This window comes from Pan paniscus, chromosome 5 (genome assembly GCF_029289425.2).
Source record: "Pan paniscus chromosome 5, NHGRI_mPanPan1-v2.0_pri, whole genome shotgun sequence".
In the NCBI taxonomy this organism is placed as follows: Eukaryota; Metazoa; Chordata; class Mammalia; order Primates; family Hominidae; genus Pan; species Pan paniscus.
Window position 1 is genome coordinate 179,115,474 of NC_073254.2, and position 22,307 is coordinate 179,137,780.

The window sequence follows — 22,307 nt, forward strand, 5'->3', positions numbered from 1 at the left end:
CCTGTAGTCCCAGCTACTCAGGAGGCTGAGGCAGGAGAATGGTGTGCACCCGGGAGGCAGAGCTTGCAGTGAGCTCAGATCTCGCCATTGCACTCCAGCCTGGGCAACAGAGCGAGACTCTGTCTCAAAAAACAACAAAAAAAAAGTTTATTCAAGAAAAAGCTGGGAGTGGCCCATTCAGGAGGAAAAGACTCCAGAGAAACAGGGTCAGTGCTCCAAACGTCAAAGGTAAGTTCTTAATTATAGAGGCAGAAAACAAAGACATTAACAGGATTACAAAATTTTCTATACAAGGCTGGTTTAAGATGAAACTCTAATATATAGGACATAAATAAGACTTCTAAAGTGTGTTCTAAGAACACCTGCCAAAATTATCAAAATTACGTCATTGTCCCTGGGATTCATTTAAAATGACAGGGCTGGGGACTCCTGGTTTAAAGTGGCATTGACTGAAGTTGGAATTTCTTCCAATTCTAACTAAATACCCATGGCAGTAGGACAGGGCATGTCCCATTTCTGTCTAGAGGAGCACAGTAGCTGGAAATGGGAGGGAGCTGGGAGCTGGACATTGCAGTCTGTTTTTTAGCTTGAAGAGGAGATTGACAGGCACCCAGGTAGATAGAAAGTGAGGCCGAGGACAATATGATGTGTGTCTGTTGGTGGGCACCAGGTCTGGATCTGTTCTATTCATTGGAGGAGGAGGTGAGGAGAAACATAAAATCTGTGAAAAAATGCTGTCAAGTAGGAGGAAGGGAACACACATTTGAATAATCAGAGGAAGACAGAGCTCTAAAAATGAAACTCATTGGTATCCCTAAAGATGCTGTTTGGTACCACCTTTGAATAAAACCATGCAGAGAATTCTTAAGATGCAAAAAGACGGATGTGATTGAAAAAGACTGATATTATAGGCAAAAATATTTTTTAATGCTTACCACATGCCAGCAATGGCGCTCGGGGCTGAGGATATAATGATGAATAAAATTGCCATGGTTCTTGTCCTCTCAGAATCTAGTGAGGTACCAGACAAGGGAACTGGCATTTCCAATTCAGTGTGAAATGTGTGATAATAGGGTTGGCAGGGCACAATAGAAGCACGAGGACTCCGAGCCATCCTTGGCGGTCGTGGCAAGCTTCCTACATGAAAGCTGGAGCTCAGAGCATATGAAGATGTAGGAGTTTGCCAAATGAAATGACATGGTGGTGGAGAGTGTTTATGACCAAAGAATGCCGTGTGTGAAGCCCTACAGGTGAGAAAAAACCCAAGATGTTGTCCAGGCCCAGTGGCTCATGCCTGTAATCCCAGCACATTGGGAGGCCAAGGCAGGAGAATTGCTTGAGCCCAGAAGTTTGAGACCAGACTGGGCAACATGGTGAAACCCCATCTTTACAAAAAAATACAAAAATTAGCTGAGTGTGGTGACACGCAGCTGTAGTCCCAGCTGCTTGGGAGGCTGAGGCCAGAGGATCGATTGAATCTGGGAGGTAGAGGCTGCAGTGTGCTGTGACCATGTCGCTGCACTCCAGCCTGGGTAACAGAGGGAGACCCTGTCTCCAAAAACAAATACAAAAACAAAACCCTAGATTGTTGAGGAATTGAGAGAAGTTCAGTGTGTCTGAATCAGAGTATGAGGCAGGGAATATCAAGAGATAAGTGATTAAAAAGCAATTAAAGATGAATAATAGCATTCACATCCACATAGAGAGAATGCTGTTGAATGTCAAATGAGGGATGTGAAGAACCACCTAACGTATGTTGCCAGAATGCAGAGAAAAGGATTAAAAATATTGGCCGAGTGTGGGAGATGAGAGCTATCTAGGGGAGGGAAGAATGATTCAACGCAAGAATCTTAGGTATTCCTATGGGAAAATAGAAGCAACAACCAAAGACCTAATTAAACAAGTGTTTCTTGTGCTGAAAAGAACTTGAAGATGAAGATCAAAAGAATCCACCACAGGGCTGGGTGCAGGGGCTCATGCCTGTAATCCCAACACTTTGGGAGGCCGAGGCAGGCAGATTGCTTGAGGTCAGGAGTTCGAGACCAGCCTGGCCAACATGGAGAAACCCTGTCTCTACTAAAAATACAAAAATTAGCTAGGTGTGGTGCCGTGTGCCTGTAATCCCAGCTGCATGAGAGGCTGAGGCAGGAGAGAATTGCTCGAACCCACGTGGTGGAGGTTGCAGTGAGCCGAGATTGCACCACTGCACTCCAGCCTGGGTAACAGAGCGAGACTCCATCTCAAAAAAAAAAAAAAAAAAAAGAATCCACTGCATTCCAAGAAAAAAGAATGACAACATTTTCACATTACAAAGATATAAGAAATAGACCATATGAGCATTCAGATAGAAAAAAGTAAGTTTCCTATGCAGGAACAAAAATCTCTCTGGCCATAGGCTTTTTTAAAAAAATTTTTTAATTTTTTTATTTTTTGCAACACCCAAGATCAGAAGACAATGAAACCACACGTAGTGGAGTTTTCAGGGGGAAATGTTGGGAACAACCTCATGCCCAAGTAAGTCTGTTGTCTTTCAAGGCAACAGCATATACTTTCAGATTTGCAAGGCCTGGTACCATAGACCTTCCCGTCCCTTCATTAACACATCTCAAAGATCTGCTACTCAAAAGAGCGGTCAAAATGAAGATCTCAGTAATGAGGAGATCATGATCCACTTTAAGACCAGCATTGTTCATGCTGGACCCACACACAGGTATTTGATTGGCCTCCATGTGGTCTGGTCAGTTCTGTGGCCACGGGCTGCGGTTTGGCCTGCAAGAACCTCCTTGAGCTGCTCCTCTTAAGGTCTCCGTCATTTCCCGGAAAGTGGATTTCTTGCATCACATGCTTTACCTCATGTTTCAGAAGAAATGTCATGATTGATGACCACATGAAACTGATTTGGCTCCAGGGTCTGTTAATATTGGCCAAACTATTTACATGGTTGAGAGCCAATGCTGAGAAGAACCAAACACTTCCCCTTTCTCAAAACCAGAGCTGTGTAGTGCATCGTATTCATCATTAGCATCACCAAGAGCTTCACATGTTTTCTATGTCTTTTTTTTTTTTTTTTTTTTTGAGACAGTCTGGCTTTGTTGCCCTGGGTCTGCTCTTGAAATCCTGGACTCAAGTAATCCTTCCGCCTTTGTCTCCCAAAGTGCTGGGATTACAGGCGTGAGCCACTGTGCCCAGCTTTGTCTGCATCTTTAAGACTTCAATGGTTACCTGATTTCTCTGACTTTTAACTAGGAAAGAATAGTAAAAGGTCTAAGCAGCCACTGTGTCAGAAAGCTTCAGTTCATACTGTCCTCCACCTGGGACTTGTGAATGTCCTTGTGTTACCTATGGCTGGACTCAGTATATTCATTATGTTCATATAATGCAAATATTTAGAAGTGAGGCTGACCTGTTTTTTATATTTTTTAAAGTAAATCTAAGAATCAGAGAAATTATCATTTCCTTTTGATCTAAGAAGTTAGTGACTCACTTTAGTAAGAGAAATATTTTTAAAGGCACAGAAAAAAGACTAAGAATTATAATAATATAATATTATATTATAATATTATATTATATATTATATATTATATAATATATTATATATAATATATATTATATATAATATATTATATAATATATAATATATATAATATATTATAATAATATAATATAATATAATATAAGAAGAATAATATAATAATATTTCTAGTCAGAAATATTACAATATAACTATTGCTGGGTAATTAGCCCTCCGCCCACCTCTGAAATTACTGACTTAAACAATGTATTTGGAACCTTCAGAAACAAAGCCAATAGTGTATAAATACATACATTATAAGACCGTTATTATAGGCAATTTATTATGAGGAATTGGCTCATGGATTGTGGAAGATGAGAAGTCCCGTAGTCTGCCATCTGCAAGCTGGAGACCCGGGAAAGCTGGTGGTGTAGTTCCAGGCTGAGTCGAATGGCCTGAGAACCAGGGGCACTTGATGGTATAAGCCCCAGTTTGAGGGCAGGAGAAGACTTATGTCCCAGCTCAAGTAGTCAGGCAGAGGGAGCAAGTTCTACCTTTCCAGGCCTTTTGTTCTGGCCTGCAATGGACTGGGGAAGGAACACTGGGGAAAGCAATCTGCTTTACTCAGTCTATGATTCCAGTGTTAATCTCATCCAAACACCTTTACAGACATACCCAGAATAAGGTTTATCTAAGTATTCAGGCATCTTGTGGTCTAGACATAAAATTAACCATCACAAACAACATGCATTTATTGTGCTCAAGGGTTCTGTGGATCTGGAATTTCAACAGGGCACAGGAGGGAGGGTTTGTCTTTATTCCCTGGTGTCTGAGACCTCAGCTCAGTAAGACTCAAGCTGGGAATGACTTGGTAGCTGGGGGCTGGAAGCATCTGGAAGCTCTTTCATTCCCCTGCCTGGTGCCTGGGTTGTCATGACTTGAATACTAGGATTACTGAGCAGAGCAGTCACCAGCTTGCCCAGATTCAGAGAAAGGGGGACACAGACCCCAACCTCAATCAGCAGAGTAGCAAAAGAATTTCTGGCCATACTTTCCAAAACGACCTGGTAATAACTTGTTAACATCGGTTTTCTTTGGCTCATAGGATTTGGGATGGTGTTCTGTGTTGAACTGTGTCCCGCCACCCTCTTCCAAATTCATATGTTGAAGTTCTAACCCCCACTACCTCAGAATGTGACTATTTGGAAATCGTGTGTTAATTACTTAAGTTAGAATGAGGTCATACTGGAGTGGGGTGGGCCTCAAATCTAATAAAACCAGTGTCCTTATAAGAAGGGGAAATTTGGATACAGATTTGCACACTGGGAGGACACCATGTGAAGATGAAGAGGGAGGTCAGTGTAATGTTCTGTCAACCAAGGGATGCCAGAGATTGCCAGTAAAACACCAGAAGCTAGCGGGGAGGTGTGGAACAGACCCTTCCCTCACAGCCCTCAGAAGGAACCAACCAGCCCTGCCAACACCTTGATCTTGCACTTCTGGCCTTCAGAACTGTGAGACAAAAAATGTCTGTTGTTAAACCATGCAGTCTGTGGCACTTTGTTATGACAGCCCTCGCCAACAAATACAGATGGTTTTAAGGTTTTTTATACTTTTCATATTTTTGACAGGGAACATGTATTTCTTTAATAATGAGAAAAATAGATTTGATTTAATGTTTTCAATTTCTTTGTTCCGTAAAACATGAAAATATGCCAAAATCTTTCCATGGTTGTGTCTAGGTAATGTGACTACAGGTAATTAAAAAAATCCCGTCTACTGAAAATGTTTTCTCTAATGAGTATGTGTCACCCTTATTATGGTGAGGAAAAGAAGGCTGGAAAAGCCACCATGGGAAGTAGAAAGAGCACCTGCCCCGGGTCCCACTCCGCTGGGGAGTAGCTCTGAGTCCGGCTCCCAGTGTGTAACAGGGGGAGTCTTCCTCAATGTTGAGAGAAGCAAATGCATGCATCTATGCAGACACACACAGAATCCCGGAATCCAGTGTCTGGCGCTGGGGCCTGGTGAGCCGCACTTTGCCTCCATTCTCCACAGTGTGGTTTACAGCCTGTGGCTGTGATTACGAATGGTGGTGGAAGATGTCAGTACTTTAAGATATACATATATATATTTTAAGATATCTATATATAGATATATATATTATATCTATAATATATAGATTATATATCACATATATAGATAATATATATAGATATAGAGTATTATATATATATTATCTATCCATCTATATGAGAGAGAGAGAGAGAGAGAGACAGAGACAGAGTCTTGCTCTGTCACCCAGGCTGGAGTGCAGTGGTGTGATCATAGTTAATTGCAGCTTTAAACTCCCTGGGCTCATGCAATCCTCCCACCTCAGCCTCCTGAGTATCTGGGGCCACAGGAGCATACCACCATGCCTGGCTAATTTATTTATTTATTTTGTAGAGAAAGCATCTCCCTTATGTTGCCCAGGCTGGCCTCAAACTCCTGGGCTCAAGTAATCCTCCTACTTTGGCCTTCTGAAGTGCTAGGGTTACAGGCATGAGCCACCATACCTGGCCGCAAAAAATATTTCAACCACAATCATGTCTCTTTTCATGCTGACTTACCTCATTGAATGGCCCTGGAGTAGCCATGGGGATTTTAGGACTAGGCTAAGGGAAAGCTGACTTATGGATATATTTAGTTTGATTTAAGTGAATGTCTTAATCCATTTCAGCTGCTATAGCAAAATCCCATAAACTGGATGGCTTATAACAACAGAAATTTATTTCTCACAGTTCTGGAGGCTGGGAAGTCCAAGATCATAGCACCAGAAGATTTGGTGTCTGATGAGGGCCCCTTTCCTGGTTACAAATGGCACTTTCTCTCTTAATGTCCTCATGTGGTGGAAGAGGTGAGGGGTCTTTCTCAGGCCTCTTCCATAGGGCACTAATCCCACTCATGAGGGCCCCAGCCTCATGACCTCATCACCCCCCCAAATGCACCACCCCTTAGTAGCATCACCTTAGGGGTTAGGATTTCAACCTAGGAATCTTGAGGGAACCCAAACATTCAGGCCATAGCAATGGGATTTACTTATGTGCTTTGCAATCACTTCCTTAAGTAGGTAAGTTATTCATAACTATCCTGGGGTGGGAGGGGCTTTCAAAGATAGTCCTACTGACCACTGTGCCTACTTACCAGGCTTGTGACGTGTGCTACGAGAAGAACACTTTTTGCAGAGCCTAACATTGGCAGTATGTAGGTAGTAGAGGAACATTTGAAATATATAGAACCAGCAGTCTGCAGGTATTTTTCCAGATTTTATAGCTCCTATATGAAAAACACTTGGCAGAGATTTCTCCAAATTTGTCAATAATTCTAAAAATTTACATGACATTATCAATGAGTTGAGAAGCTGAAATAAATTATTCTAAGCTATTAATGTTGGAAAGAACTCCAAATTTTAGCCAAATTAAAGGAAAAACAACTTTTATTCTCACTATAGAAAATAATTTTAAATATTTATTTTTTAGGAAAAAAGTGTTTTAAAAGAGCATGCAACTAAAAAAGATAGGGAAGGGAGCACTACCGAAATGTCCCAGGCAGTTAGTAAAAATGTTATTTCATATTTTGGTGAAAAATTTTGTTTGCTGTATTTGTCAGCGTTATTAAATTTATGCTTTATGTTTTTTTGTTCTAGATACATATTTGTGTTTATGATTAAATTTGCATTTGTAAGTTTGCCTTCTTTTTCTTGTAGAGAGCCTCCAAAATTATAAAAACACAGAGCCCCTCAAAATCTGAGTCTGACCTGAAGGAGCCCAGCTTTCAAATCGATCCTTGTTTTCCCACAAAGTTGTTATTTGAGTCTGATGCTACTATTTAGAATTGTAGGTTCTCTGTTTTTCCATTTCCTACAGAAGAACTCAGATTGAGAAAAGCTATTTACCAATCATTTCCTTTTAACCTAAAAGGTTTCAGTGACTCTCTCTAGCAAGAGTTTGAGGGTGCATGCTATTTACCTAGTCAGAGCAAAACCATGATTCAGAGTGTGAGAAAACGGCTCTCATTTTCCTAGGAAGTTTTCAATATAAAAACATGCTGTGCTTTTGAATGAAAAGTAAAATTTAAAGCCAATGGATGGAAATTTCTTGTAAGAAGATGTAAAAAACCCCTAGCTGTTTCTATTCTTGAAAATAAGAGTTGTTTTTTCACAGGGTCTAAGACTTGAATACATTTTTTCGAAATGAATTTGGCCTGTTGTATTAAGGCCTGTGATAATACGATTTCATTCCTTGGTGCAGCTCCTTAACTACCTTCCTTCTGTAGCCACTGTGCTTTGGTGTTTTAAAGTTAAAAAACTTAGGAAAAAATAGTCTTGGGTCATAAAATTACATTTGCATATATGGGGTTTTAATTTGAAGCCAGGGGTTTCTTTGCCTTTATCTCTGATAAAAGATAAGCTTCACTTATTTTGCTGAACCTATTCTGTGGTTTTAAAAATATTTCCTGTTGTAAAATATAACAGATCTGTTACAGAAAGAACATAAACTAAGTATCCAGCCTAGAATATTTGTCCCCTTTCCCCTATGCTGGGATGGAGAAAAAGAAAAGAGCATGTCTTCAGAATACAGTAGCCTTATGTTAAAATATCAGCTCCATCTTTCATTAGCTGTGTGACCTTGGGCAAGTTACTTAGTCTTCTCATCTATTAAATCATGGGTATTAATATTCATCTTGTGAAGTTGTGAAAATTACATGATAAATTAAAAACAAGAAAACAACCAAAAAACCTTTTCCCATCTAGTTATAGTAAATACCTGGCACAAAAAGGAACTAAGCAAACACTTAAAATATGAGAAAGATAAGGCCTTAAGCCTGCTCCTGAGGAGTGTGGAATCTGGAAGATGGCAGAAAAGAAGGATCAAAGGGGAATGGTTAAATTATGGAGCCTTTGAAGTTGGTGAATTTTGAAGGAAGTGGTGGAAAGAAGTTGAGTGATTCTAGTTTGGAGAAAGTTTTATATAAAGCTGAGGAGTAAGTGATAAATTACATGTAGGGGACCACTGTTATATTTTCTTGGTTGAATTAAAGAGTAGAAGTTCATTTATTTCTTTATTGTTTTATTAATTCAACAAACACATAGTGAAATGTTTAACATGTGCCAGGAAGTTTTTTTAGTTCTGGAGAATACAAAGAGAAAGGAGACCCATTTCTCACCCTTAAGGAAGTTATAGTCTACTGGGAGGAGAGAAACAGGAAAAAATGGAAGATATTAAAATGTGGGGTACAAAAGAGAAAGGGAGGGAGGTGGGGTCTGTGAGTTCTTTAGGTGTCAGAGGTAATTCTTGAGCTGAGGTGTCTGCTTGGCTGCGAAGGTCTGGTGGCAGGGTGTGTGGACTGTGTAGACATTGTAGGTAGGGAACTGGAATGAACGAAGTCCCAGGTGTACATCAGCTTTGCATGTGTGTGGGAGCTGCTCCAGAGTAACAGCATGTGGGGTCAGTGATGGAGGGCTGGCTTGCATGCATCAGCGCAAGCCCGTGAGGGGCCACGTCAGGGAATAATGACAGTGGCTGTGGCAGTGACTCCAAGAACAAATAGATGTAACATAGGGCAGAGGTCCCTGATGCCTGGGCCATGAACCGGGTACTGGGTACTGCTGCTCTAGGGGAAGGTCTGAAAGACCAGATGAAAGGGTGGGATTTGAAAATTTTGGGAAACATGATGAAGGTGGGGTTTGGAATGTGAGGCTTCCAATTGTATATACTGCTCAAATTGCATGAGGAGGTGGCGCATGCCTGTAATCCTAGCACTTTGGGCCCAGGAGTTCAAGACCAGCCTAGGCAACATGGCGAAACCCTGTCTGTATAAAAAATACAAAAAAAGTAGCTGGGCATGGTAGTGGACTCCTGTAGTCCCAGCTACTAAGCAGGCTGAGGTTGGAGAATTACCTGAGCCCGGGAGGTTGAGGCTGCAGTAGGTGCCAGATTGAGACTGTTTAAAAAAAATTGCGTGGGGAAGACAGCTGAGACAAGGATATTAAATAAGAAGACATTTTATAAGCCTGGCCATTTGAAGATATAGGCTTAGACCAGTAGATTGTAATTTAAATTTTACTTTTTTATTTTCCAACTCTTTAATCTCTAGGAATAACTGGAAATTTTAAGAAGTTACTATCTCTGCTATGGGGATGGATAGTCAGACAGCAATGTTCACAAATTACTCTTGAAACTTGATGCAAACAACCTGTTGAAAAACTGATGTCACGAGAGGAATTTCATGGATGCAAATGAACACCTGTGAAAATTCTTCGGCAAGAACTGTTTCATTTAGCAACACCAGGTTAGCAGTTTGAGAGAGGATCTTTTTTGGGTCTACATGCCCAAATTTACAGATTGTTTTGTTACTTCAATCTGCCATAATGTTTGTTGAATAAATAATATCTATCTTTGAGGGAGCTGTTGAATTTTTTTATAATCAAAATCCTGAAAGGAATACATTTAGATTTTATGCATCTCAATGTGCTCCGAGGCCTGTGGATGTTTGCTGTTCTTTTTAAAGAATTTAGGCATCTTAACTCTTGGCATATAAAATTATTCTTAGGAATGATATGGATATAATTCAAGTGTAATACCACCTATACATTTGCCAGAAATCACAGATATATATGGGTGTGTGTGTGTGTGTGTGTGTGTATATATATATAATATATACTTTTTCTCATTTCTAGTAACAATGAAAATCCTGTAACTTTTTGCTACAGATGAAAATAACTGGGATCATGAATGAAATGACCACATGGTTGCCCTATCACCTAACAGTGAGGTGCCCCCGCTGGAAATGTTTCTGGTTTCTTTTTTTTTTTTTTTTTTTTTGAGACAGAGTCTCGCTTTGTCACCCAGGCTAGAGTGCAGTGGCGCGATCTCGGCTCACTGCAAGCTCCACCTCCTGGGTTCACGCCATTTTCCTGGCTCAGCCTCCCTAGTAGCTGGGACTATAGGCGCCCGCCACCACGCCTGGCTAATTTTTTTGTATTTTTAGTAGAGACGGGGTTTCACCGTGTTAGCCAGGATAGTCTCGATCTCCTGACCTCGTGATCCACCCGCCTTGGCCTCCCAAAGTGCTGGGATTAAAGGCGTGAGCCACCGTGCCTGGCCAACATGTTTCTGGTTTCTTAAGACTTTAATATATTGTTCTTAACATTTATTTGGGCTGTATTTGCATTTTTGGAAGCTGACCAGTTTCTACACATATCTAAATGCCTCCTTACATTTGACAGTACATTTAACATGCTAAAGTACTTTTCTTAGATATGATCAATTTTATCCTTGAAATAAGCCTATTGGGAGCCATGGACACCAGCTTATTGTGGTGAGGACGCTGAACTCAATGGTGCAGATACAGTGGTGAAGGAGACACACACCCTGTGGTATGGTGGAGTAGACTCCTAACAGACCAACCCTGCCACAAATATAGCAACTATAAACTGGACAAACTACCAAAAGTAACTACTTAAGAGACCTGGGAAATGAGCAAATGCAGGTAGAGGGGAGTTGAATCTTGGAGGAGAGTGTGAGTTTCCTGTTTTTCAGCCTTGTCCGAAAGATGGGCCCTGGTCACAAAGTGTCTGGGGGTGGCTAAAACTCCCATAGAAAGACTGCCATGTTTCTGGTCTAGGGAACCAGGGGCTGGAGCCTGGGGCAATCATGGCCACGAGAGTGAGGGAGAAATCCCAGACAGGACAGAGCCAGAGAAGGGGCACCCAAATGCTGTATCTGAACTCTGCCCAAGTCTCTAGCTGACCCGTGAACCACATGTGCACAAACCAGATTCAAAGCCACTTGCAGCTAAGGTTTGGAGTACTGAATTGAGATTTGAATGGCCACTCACCATGGGAGACATGGAGTTTACAACCTTCAGTGTAACCAAGTCAATTGCTTGTTAAAACAAAGTATCAACAGCCTTGGAATGAATACAACAGAATGTAGAGTCTTGACTTATGAAACATCCACCATGTCCAAAACTACTCAAAATATGAAGGACCAGGAAAATGTGAAGTATTGGCAACAAAGAAGTTAATAAAAAGAGGTCAATTTCAGATGACCGAAATGTTGAAACTATTAGTCAAGGAATTTAAAGCAGCTATTGTACTCTATTACAGAGTGAAAAAAATGCTCCTAATAAATGAGAAGATAGGAACTTTTAGGAAAGAAATGGAAAATATATAAAAAGTGGAAATTTTAGAACTGACAAATACAAAACATGAAAAAAAATTTGCTGGATGGGCTCTAATAGCATAATGGAGATAGAGAGGAAAGAACCAGTGAATTTGAAGATAGAGCAATAGAAATTGTCCCATCTAAAGTAGGAGGAGAGGAGGAGGGGGGCGGGGGAAGGGAGTGAGAAACATAGAGAGCCTCAGGAATGTGTGGCACAATATAAAAAAAGCTGAGATTATGGATAGTTAAAGTATCAGGAAGAGAGGAGAAAAAGAATGAGATGGCAAATATTTGAAAAAATAGTGGCTGAAAACATCCTAAATTTAATAAGATGTTTACATTTTCTGATTGGATAAGCTTTGTGAATCCCAAATGGGATAAATACAAAGAAAAACAAACTAGACACATCATAGTCAAACTACTGAAAACAAACAAAAAACAAAGAGGAATCTTAAAAGCGTAAATAAAAATGACACATTATATATAGGAGAATAATGATTTCAATGGTTGCGGACTTCTCAGCAGAAATTATAGAAGTCAGGGACAGTCGAATGAAATTGTTGAAGTGCTTAAAGAAAAAACCGTCAGCTTAGAAATCTCTGTCTAGCAAAAATACCCTTCAAGAATGAAAGCAAAATGAAGACATCTTCAGATATCAGAAAACTAAGAGAATTCATCACCAGAAGACCTGCACTTCCAGAAGCTAAAGAAAGTTGTACAGACTGAAGGGAGATGATATGAGAAAAGGAATAAAAAGCATTAAAAATTATAAATATTGGAGTAAACATCAAAGACCAATTTTCCTCTTAATTTCTTTCATATATGCACAACTGTATAAAGGACATATAATATTGACTTAAGGTTTGTATCACATGTAGATAGGTTTTATGGCAGCTATGGCATAAAAGATGGTGGCAGTGTTGGTGGTGTGGCCAGGGAGGGTAAATGGACCAGTAAAATTGCCAGTAGACTGAGAAGTTAAGGGATTATATTATAGTCTCTAGAGGAGCTTCTAAGAAATCATGCAAAAGACTAAAAGACCAATAGGTAAGTTAAAATGAAATTATAAAAATATTCACTTAATCCAAAAGAATATAGGAAAGGGAGAACAAGAGGGACTAACAGCAGAGGAGACAAACATAAAGCAAATAATAAAATAATACAGCATAACCAATTAGTTTTATCCCAGGATTTCAAGGTTTGTTTAACATTAGAAAATCAATATAACTCACCATATTAACAGAATAAAGGAGAAAAACCATCTGATCATTTTCATATGTAGATAAAAAATATGACAAAATTTGATATCCATTTATAAGAAAAATTCTCACCAAACTGACTATGAAGGACTTCTTCAACTTCATAAAAAGCATCTATGAAAAACCTACAGTGAGCATTATACTTAATGGTGAAATATTAAATGATATTCTGCCAAACTCAGAAAAAAGGCAAATGTGCTCATTTTTTTTTTTACCACTTCTACTCAATATTGAATTGGAGCTTCTAGCCACTGCAATAAAGAATGATAAAATGATAAAGATTGGAAAGAAGGAAGCAAAATCGTCCTTATTTGCAGGCAATATGATTGTTTACATATGATTGTTTTCTACATCCTAAGGATCTAAAAAATAATTAGAAGTAGTATATTATTCCATTCTCACACTGCTATAAAGAATTACCTGAAACTGGGTCATCTTTGAAGAAAAGAGTCTTAATTGACTCACAGTTCCACAGGCTGTACAGGAGGCATGGCTGGGGAGGCCTCAGGAAACTTACAATCATGGCAGAAGGTGACAGGGATGCCAGCACGTCTTCACATGGTGGCAGGTGAGAGAACGAAGGGGGAGGTGCTACACACTTTTAAAAGAAGCAGATCTCATGAGAATTCCATCACAAGACAGCACTAGAAGGATGGTGCTAAACCACTAGAAACCACCCTTATGATTCACCTTTCACCAGGCCCCACCTCCAACACTCAGTATCACAATTCAACATGAGATTTGGGTAAGGACACAGAACCAAACCATATCATTTTGCACCTGGCCTTTACCAAACAAATGTCATGTCCTTTTCACGTTTCAAAAAACAATTATGCCTTCCCAGCAATCCTCCAAATTCTTAACTCATTCCAGAATTAACTCAAAAGTCCCAGTCCAAAGTCTCATCTGAGACAAGGCAAGTACTACTCCTCTGCCTATGAGCCTGTAAAATAAAGAAACAAGTTAGTTACTTCCAAGATACAGTGCAGGTACAGGCATTGAGTAAATGCTCCCATTCCAAAAGGGAGAAATTGGCCAAAACAAAGGGGCTATAGGCCTCTTGCAAGCAAAACCCAGGAAGGCAGTCATTAAATCTCCAAGATCCAAAATACTCTCCTTTGACTCCATGTCTCACATCCAAGGCACACTGATGCAAGGCGTGGGCTCCCAAGGCCTTGGGCAGCTCTGCCTCTGTGGCTTTGCAGGGTACAACCCCCAAAGCTACTTTCGTGGGCTGGGATTGAGTGCCTGCAGCTTTTTCAGGCGAACAGTGCATGCTGTCAGTGGATCTATCATCCTGGGGTCTGGAAGATGGTGGCTTTCTTCTCACAGCTCCATTAGGCAGTGCCCCAGTGGGAACTTGGTGGGAGCTCCAACCCCACATTTCACCTTCACACTGCCCTTATAGAGGTTCTTCATGAGGGATCCAGTCCTGCAGCAGACTTCTGCCTGGATATCCAGGTGTTTCCATACATCCTCTGAAATCTAGGCAGAGGCTCCCAAGTCTCAACTCTTGCCCTTTGCCTACCCACAGGCCCAACACCATAGGGAAGCCATCAAGACTTGGGGCTTACACCCTCTGAAGCAATTACCTGAGCTGTACTGTGGCCCCTTTTAGCCATGGCTGAAACGGGAGCAGCTGGGATGCAGGGCACAATGTCCCAAGGGTGCACAGAGCAGTAAGGCCCTGGACCTGGCCCATGAAACCATTTCTCCCTCCTAGGCCTCTGTGCCTGTAATAGGAGGGGCTGCTATGAAGGTCTCTGAAATGTCTTAGAGGGATTTTCCCCATTGTCTTGGCTATTAATATTTGGCTCCTTTTTACTTACGTAAATTTCTGCAGCTGGCTTGAATTACTTCCCAGAAAATAGGTTTTTCTTTTCTACTACATGGCAGGTTGAAAATTTTCCAAGCTTTTATACTCTGCTTTCCTTTTAAATATAAGTTCCAATATCAAACCACCTCTTCGGAAATGCATATGAGCATATGCTGTTAGAAGCAGCCAGGTCACTTCTTGAATGCTTTGCTGCTTTGAAATTTCTTCCACCAGATACTCTAAATAATCTCTCTCAAGTTCAAAGTTTCACAGATCCCTAGAGCAGGGGCACAATGCCACCAGTCTCTTTGCTGAAGCATAGCAAGAATGACCTTTACTCCAGTTCCCAATAAGTTCCTCATCTCCCTCTAAGACCTCCTTAGCCTGGACTTCATTGTCCATATCTCACTATCAGTATTTTGGTCAAAGCCATTCAACAAGTCTCTAGGAAGTTCCAAACTTTCCCTTATCTTCCTGTCTTCTTCTGAGCCTTCCAAACTGTTCCAACCTCTGCCCATCCAAAGCTGCTTCCACATTTTCAGGTATCTTTTGTAGCAATGCCCCACTTCTCTGATACCAATTTCCTGTTTTAGTCCATTCTCACACTGCTATAAAGAACTATCTGAGACTGGGTAATCTATGAAGAAAAGAGGTTTAATTGACTCACAGTTCTGCAGGCTGTACAGGAGGCATGGCTGGGGAGGCCTCAGAAAACTTACAATCATGGCAGAAGGTGAAGGGGAAGCCAGCACATCTTCATATGATGGCAGGTAAGAAAGAATGAAAGGGGAGGTGCTACACACTTTTAAAAGAAGCAGATCTCATGAGAATTCCATCATGAGATAGCAGTGGGGAGATGGTGCTAAACCATTAGAAACCACCCCCATGATCCAATCACCTCCCTCCAGGCCCCACCTCCAACACTCAGGGTCACAATTCAACATGAGATTTGGGTGGGGACACAAGAGCCAAACCACATCAAGTAGTAAGTAAATACGGCAAAGTATATGAAATTAAAAATACAAAAATCAATTATGTTTTCTTTTTTAAATTTTATAGACAGGGTCTTGCTCTGTTTACCTAGGCTGGAGTGCAGTGGCACAATTATAGCTCACTGCAGCCTCAAATTCCTTGGCTCAAGCAATCCTCCCACCTCAGCCTCCTAAGTTTCTGGGACTACAGGCATGTGCCACCACACCCGGCTTATTTTTTATTTTTGTCAAGATGGTCTCACTCTGTTGACCAGGCTGGTCTCGAACTCCTGGCCTCAAGTGATCCTCCCACCTTGGCCTCACAAAGGATGAGATTTCAGACATGAGCCACTGTGCCTGGCCAATTCTATTCTTATATTTTAGCAGCAAACCACTGGAAAATGAATTGAAAAACAATTTCATTTATAATAGGTTCAAAAATAAAATATTTAGTAGTACATTTAATAACAGATGTACACAGGTGTATATCTACATTTAGATGTACACCTGTTACACATAACAGATGTACACATCAGCATAGTGTATTGTTAAACTTTTAGATTTTTGCTTATCTCATGGGAGAAATAGTATCTTCGTGTAGTTTAGTTTTTTTAAAAAAATGAGTGAACTTGTGTATCTTTTCAAAAGTTAAAGAGCCATTTGCTTTTTTCTTTTAGACATATTTTAAAATAGAGAGTGGGTCTCACTATGTTGCTCAGGCTGGTCTCTTAGCTTCTGGGCTCAAGCTATCTGTCCACCTCAGCCTTCTAAAGTGCTGGGATGACAGGCATGAGCCACCATGCCCAGTTCCATTTGCTTTTCTTTTTCTGTGTATTGGCTGTTCGTATCCCTTGCACTTTTCTTATTGAGTTTTGTTCTTTCCCTTATCTTTTTACAGGAACTTTATATGTTATAAAAGTTAGCCCCAAGAATGAAATCGTGTCCTTTGCCAAAACATGGATGGAGCTAGAGGCCTTTATCCTAAGTGAGTTAATGCAGGAACAGAAAGCCAAATAGTGCATGTTCTCACTGATAAGTGGGAGCTAAACTATGGGTTCACAAAGGCATGCAGAGTGGTACTGTGGACATTGGAGACTCAGAATGGGGGAGGCTAGGAGGGAGGTAAGGGATGAAAAAGTACCTCTTGGGTACAATGTACACTACTTGGGTGACGATGGGTCCACTAAAATCCCAGATTTAACCACTGTACAATTCATCCATGTGACCAAAACCCACCTGTACCCCAATGCTATGAAAATAAATAAAACCAAATTAGCTCTGTTTCTGTTAGATGACATGCAAATATTTTCCCAAGTTTGTCCTTTGTCTTTTGACTTTGTTTATGGTGTTTCACTCATGCAGATGTTTTTTATTTTTATGTTTTTAACTTGTCATTATTTTCTTTCATGTCTTCTGGATTTTAAGTCATGTTATCAAGGCTTTCCCACTCTGATATTATAAATGAATTTTTCCTCATTTCTCTTAGAACTTTGATTCTTTCACTTCCCACATTTAACCTTCCACGTATCCAGAATTTCCCCTAGCATAAGTTGATACGGTCCCAATGTTTCTTTTTTTTTTCCCAAATGGCCACTCATTTATACCAACACCATTTATTGAATCGTCTATCGTCCCCACTGATTTGAAATGCCAGCTTTACATACCAAAGTCGTGTATGCATTTGCCTCTGTTCTGTTCGGTAGGTCTATTCAAGCTCCAGTTCCCAAAAGTGTTGAGTGTCGCTTAAAATCTAGAAGGGCTGGTTTCTAGTTTTCCATCATTGCTCCTCTTTTCTAGCGTCCTCTGTCCTATTAGGGCTTATTGATTTTTAAATACGATTTGTGGATTCAGTTTTCTTTAGTTCTAGTGAGCAACAAAAACAACCAAGAAAAAAATCAAAAAACCCCTTCCTGTTTTTCTTTCTTTCTTTCTTTTTTTTTTTTAATCAAGATCACCTTAAGTTTAAAAATTAACGTAGGATAACTTGACATATTTTATGATTTTTATGTTACTCTCCGAAAATATAATAAGTGGTTCTATTTATTCAGCTCTACTCCTTTGTCCTGCAGGAACATTTTGTTTCCTTATCAAGTCTGATATTGTCTTTTGGTCTGAGATAGACATATTTAAAAAAATTGTGTTCATTGATTTCTATCTTATTATTGACTGGTTTTGCTAACTTTGTTCCTATCTATTTTTTGTGAACGTACATGGGGCCTTTTCTTTTGCTATATTTTCTAGCTATTAGTATGTACAGAGGCTTTTGATTTCTGTGTATTTATTTTATACCTTGCTTGCTCAGTGTGTTTTATTTCTAGTAATTTTTCTTATTAGTTGATTCTCATGAATTTTCCAGATATCCAATTATATAATTTGTAAATAGTCATAGCCTTACCTCCTCTCCTACAATTTTTGTTTCTCTGATTTCTTTCTCATGTCTGGTTGCTTTAGATAGTACCTCCAGAGTGTGTTAGATAATAAAAGGAAATAATGCCAATCAGACTTTTTTCTGACTTCAAGGGAGTTTCTAGTGTTTCCTTATTAAGTCTGATATTGCCTTTTGGTCTGAGATAGATATATTTTTTAAAAAATTGTGTTCATTCATTTCTATTTTATTACATATATTTTTAAAAAACCTCAAAAGACCAGGTGCAGTGGCTCACACCTGCAATCTCAGCACTTTGGGAGGCTGAGATGGGAGGATTGCTTGAGGCCCGGAGTTCAAGACCAGCCTGATCAACATAGTGGGACCCTATCTGTATTATTTTTAAAAACATAATAAATAAAAACCTCATAATGGAGATTAAATTTTGATAGGGCTTATCTTACTATCTATGGATCTAATCATGTTACTTTCCCTCTAACTTATTAATATGATATATCATATTAATAATTCCTACATCAAGTCATATTTGCATTTTGGAATAAATGTCACTTGGTCATCATATATTCTATTAGATAATATTTTATAATTTTTACATCAATATTTGTAAGACTGATCTGTAATTTTCCTTTTTGTGTATGTGAAATTGTTACTGGGTTTTGGTAGCAGTTATAGTTGCTTTATCAAGATAATTTAAAAGTTTTTTTTTTCTTTTTCATAGTCTAGGTAGTTTAAATAGCACTGGAATGATCTGTTTTTTAAAGATTTGGGAGAAATCCTGTGAAACCAACTGGACTTAGGGAATTAGGGAGAGTGGTTGGCTAGTTTCTTTGTTTCATCTATGAAATAAATCTGCTTAAGATTTTTCTGTTTTTTGTAATCAGGTTGGTAAATTGTGTCTTCCTAGAAAAATGATAATCTCATTCATATTTCAAATATAGTTGCATAGCGTATTCAAATATATTAATACAATATATAATATATATTAATATAATGTATAATATGTATTATAATATATAGTACTTCAAATATATTTGCATAGAATATTCAAATATATTTGCAAAGTAGTCTTTTGATTCTTCTAATTTTCTGTAGTTATTGTCCCATTAGCATTTCTCATGTTGTATGTTTTTAATTGCTCCCTTTTCCTTGCTTAGATTAAGCAGAAGTTTGTTTTATTTATTTTTTCAGAGAGCCAGCTTTGGTTGTATTTATCAGTTTTATTCTTTTTCTGTTTTCTAAATTATTAATTTCAACTTTATTTTTATTATTTCCTTTTCTAACTCCATAAGTGGTATGCTGAATTCATTCATTTTTACTTTTGTTTATTAATATAATCATATGAGGATGTAAATTTTCATCTGAACGCCACTGTAGCTATATCTCAGATTCTTAGTGTTAATATATATAATTAGCTGCTGTCATAATTATGATTTATGGTAGAAAGCCACTAGAGAGTTAAGAAAATGAGTGAATTTGCTTACTTAGGATGGGCCTAAATTAAGAAGGGCCTTGAATGATAGATGGTAGGCAGAGGACTTTAGACTCAATAAAAATAGTGTTAAGAAGACATTGAAAATCCTTGGTTAGGAAACTAACAAGATACGTGTTGTTTGGAAAGATGAACAGCCCGTATATCAGCAGTTACCTTATCTACTGCTTTGTGTTTTTCAAAACAAATTTTGGATAGGAAATGCCCTTTTCAGCAAAGATGGAAAAATGACATCTAACTATTTACTTCTCAAAGATATTGCCAAATCCTGTAAGTGAATATCCAGCTGGAACCTTCCACAATTGTTTTGAATGTTGTACTTGCACTTGTTTGAAATCTTTAAGGTTCCTTTAAATGTGAAGTATATCCTAAAGTAATGAGACCATGAAGCAGCCATTCATTTCTACTATGTATTTTGTGTTATTATCACTCACTTGGAACTTACCTTTGCTGTCAAAGGTGTCTTATTTCTCTACTAGATTGTAAATTCCTTATACAAATGCAATATTTTTATATTGTAGGAGGCCAATATTTGTTACTAATTTATTTTACTTAAAACTACTGTTGTATAATTGTAAAATTCTCACAGTGAGCATACAAATAATTGAAATACTCTTGAGACTGTTATCTGCCTTATCTTTTTATTATTCCTAATCATATGGAACATTTTCAATGGTCTCATTATATTAAGTAGATAGTCTACTTTATCCTGCCTTTTTAATCATTAGAGCAACTAAATTTGGATGTGTTTCGTTGTACCTACGATCTCTTTTATTTGACTTTTGTGTCAAGGCCTTGCAGTATCCATCTCCTAATTTCTTACTGATTTTGCTGGGAGAGGCAATTGGCTATAAAAACTGTCTTCTTAGGTTCCTCTGCTGGTAAGAGTAGCCACGTACTGGCCGAGTGCGGTGGCTCACGCCTGTAATCCCAGCTGTTTGGGAGGCCGAGGCAGGCGGATTGCCTGAGCTCAGGAGTTCGTGACCAGCCTGGGCAACACGGTGAAACCCCGTCTCTACTAAAATACAAAAAATTAGTTAGGTGTGGTGGCATGCGCCTGTACTTCCAACTACTTGGGAGGCTGAGGCAGGAGAATTGCTTGAACCCAGGAGGCAGAGGTTGCAGTGAGCCGAGATTGCACCACTGCACTCCAGCTTGGGCAACAGAGTGAGACTCCGTCTCAAAAAAAAAAAAAAAAAAAAAGCCACGTACTAAGTTCTGGCCTCTGGGATGGAGGTAGAGGTTATTGATCAGAAAGTTCCTGCTTGGGATCTGGAGGGAAAGGTTAGGGGAAGAGGATCATGTTCCCAGAAAGGATGGTAGACTAGAAAGTTGAAGTTGTGCACAAGACTGGCTACATAATTTGCAGGGCCCAGTGCAAAGTGGAAATGCAAGGCTCCTGTTCTCAATTATTAATACTCTAAAAATGCCAATAGCAGAGAATTACCCTAGCATTGGGTCCACAGGTCATAGCCCCATGAAACTGGCTCTGAGTGGGAAGGAACCTGAGGCCGGAGGAGGCCATGAGCCTTCATCCCAGCCCTGGACTGCCAGTCTGTTCTTTTCATAGAGCGCACAAACCTCCTTCTTGGTTAAGCGTCTGTTGTCTGGGTTTTCTGTTACATGCGTTCCGTAACTGATGCAGGTTATCATTACCCTCATCTGATAGATGGAGAAACCGGAGCTCAGACAGGTTTAGTGCCCTGTGCATGGGAGCAGATTTCGGGGTATTCACAGACTCAGGTTCTGTGAATTTGGGTCGTGTATTCATTCTGTGTCAACACGTTGTCTTTCTTTTTCCACGGAGATGTTAACATTCTGCATTTCCTATTTCTGGCCAGATTTTGCATTCTGCAAATTTGCTTGTTTCACAATGCCCCCCTCTTTGTAGCCTGTAGTAGGAGGAAGCACTTCATCCCATTTGTTTTTCCTCATTTACATTTAATTTTTACTCTGGAGTGAACATAATGCAGAAGTTCAGTCCACATTTAAAATATTGCTAAAAAGTGATTCACTTCCAATTCTAGCAAAATGTTTATACCTCTGATTCCTCAGTAATTCTCTTTTTGCGGAGGAAGAGTTAAGATTACATAATTTAATTAAAAAAGAAACTGGAAACATGTAAGATCGCATCCGATGTGAGTTTCTGTCTGTTTGACCTTTCAAGAGAGAAGCATGTATTGGCGATTTTTCCAGTGAGAACATAATCAGAAGAATTTATCTATCAATGTATTCTTTTAATTTAGGATAAACCTAAGGATAAACAGTGTTTGTAGCTCTTTGCACATTCTATCTATGGCCATAGGATGTGCTATGGCCATTAACTGTTATTTGTTTTGTTAGCGCTAAAAACCATAGCTGTGACTTCAGCTTCCAAGGGACCCCAGTGTAACACAGGTGTTGTATTTGTTGCGTTCAAGTTCTGGTGCAATCTTAGTTTTGCTAAGCTCCTGCAAAAGCACCTAACCTTGGTTAACTCCCACAAGTCAACATTTCTGAAACAGGTTTTAATTTATTTCAGTCCTCAGTAGTGCTGGTGTGTGGGTGGGGGGCATGGTGCACAGTGTGTCAGCACAGATAATCCGAGTATCATGGGTCATCCACCTCTCCCCCTCTTTACCGGAGGAGAGAGCATCTCCCAGGGAATCAGACCTGAATTTAAGTTTAA

At 39.4% G+C, this 22,307-nt stretch overlaps 1 long non-coding RNA gene across 1 annotated transcript in view; it reads left to right on the forward strand.

The window, feature by feature from the left end:
* The window catches only part of LOC103784216 (uncharacterized), an 84,797-nt gene that overhangs the window by 10,283 nt on the left and 52,207 nt on the right, over positions 1–22,307 (forward strand). The window lies entirely within an intron of this gene.